The following is a 1827-nucleotide window of genomic DNA, read 5'->3' on the forward strand; positions in this document are numbered from 1 at the left end:
AATGTTGTTTGCTATGTTAATAAGTAAAGCCCAGAAGACTTGGAAAACTTCACAAAAATTATATTAAACATCAAAAAGAAGAGGTTTAGAAAAGATTTACTATAAGGTTTATAACGATTTACTATCAAACAAATGAGTGATAAATGACAGCAAAGGATTATATCCATATCTGCAAAGATTGCATATGCCCTCAAATCTCAGTAAAATGTTCATGAAGGTAACCAATTGGGTCTAAGATGCAGGAGGCAGTTACTACACAGAAAAGCCCTCCAACCTAAAATATTAGCCTTTAAGTCTGCCCTCCTAAGGCCAACCTTAGGGTTAAAGTTGATTTGAGAAATGAGCTACATATTGGAAGACACTGAACTGGTTCCCAAGGGTTAAAGTTGATTTGAGAAATGAGCTACACATTGGAAGACACTGAACTGGTTCCCAAGGGGTAAAACATAGAATTCATGCCTGCATTAATTCATTCACTCAATATATAATATTTACAAGGGTCAATATTTGTTGAACCCCCTAGCCTGTAAAAAGAGGATCCCTGTTGGTGTAAGTGACTACTTGTTAGTCTGTGATCCACATGGTCAGCAGTTTTAAACCACCAGAAGCTCTGTGGGAGAAAGACCGGGCTCTCTACTCCTGTGAACAGTTACAGTCTCGGAAACCCACAGCAGGTCGCCATGAGACAGGGTAGACAGCATGAGATGCCATGAGACAGTAGTTAGTTTGGCTTGGATGTAAAAGATACTATTTCAAGCACTTTAAATGGATAAATCCATTTAATTCTCAGAAGAATCTTTTAAATACAGAGGCTTTCCTTAGCTATATTTTATAGATAAGAAAATTGAGGCACAGATAGCTAAGTTCTTTTTGAAGAATGCATATATGCTGCAGGTTGACTGAGCATTAAAATAGAGACAGCCTGTCCCTAGAAACTATGCGTAAGGCACTGAGCTAGATACTTGAGACATAAGGAGGAATACTATTGCACAGTTCCAAGATGGTGAGTTTTCAGGCAGAGATGGAATGGGAAGAGTCCTGGCAGGTAAATTTCCCAGTGATCCTTCAGTAGACTTGAGAGGGACTCTTTGCTTTGCTGAGCCTCAGTTTATCTATAAAGTGTAAGGGTCATATAAATGTTCTCTAAACCCTATTAGCTGAAATAATTGATTATTCTGATTCTCCTGAAAACCATGAAATAGTGGGCTGGGCAGGGAGCTTTTGTGTATGTTGAGAAGCAGTATTATAAGTAGGGGAAACCTCTTCCTAAAGATATATTTAAATAGTTATTCTGGTTTCATCACTGGGGGTCTACGTAAGGCCTCCTCTTCTGTACTATGAAGGGAATGGGGCTGGGCGCCAGTTGGGGAGACAGGGCAGAGGGAAAAGACAGGAATTGTTCCCCCTCTCTTCCTTCGTAAGTTGCCAGGTTAAGATGATTGCCCTTTAACTGATGTATCAGCTGTCACTATAAAAATAAATTAGAGACAGAGTTTAAGGCGGGGACTTGGTCTGTCATTTAAGTGTACATGTCCCCAGTAGCCAACAGCACCAACTATTCCTCCTCATCTGAAAGTAACTCTGCCAAAGCATCAGAAAGTACTTTTGCTAAATACCTAAGCATCTGGACAAGAGCCTTTCTAGGGAAACCAGAGCCAGAGAGAGCAGAGCCAGGGCTCAAAGTGCTAGGATAACTAGATTAAGCCTATGCAAAGACAAAGGTACTCAAAATGCATCACTCTTGCCAGGCTTACCACAGAATAGGACAGCCCGGTGCACAGACTTCCCTATTTACCACAACTTGCTCAATATGAATTTTTCCATCTT

Source organism: Echinops telfairi, unplaced genomic scaffold (genome assembly GCF_000313985.2).
Source record: "Echinops telfairi isolate 266 unplaced genomic scaffold, ASM31398v2 ScPeMD7_2291;HRSCAF=2852, whole genome shotgun sequence".
NCBI lineage: Eukaryota > Metazoa > Chordata > Mammalia > Afrosoricida > Tenrecidae > Echinops > Echinops telfairi.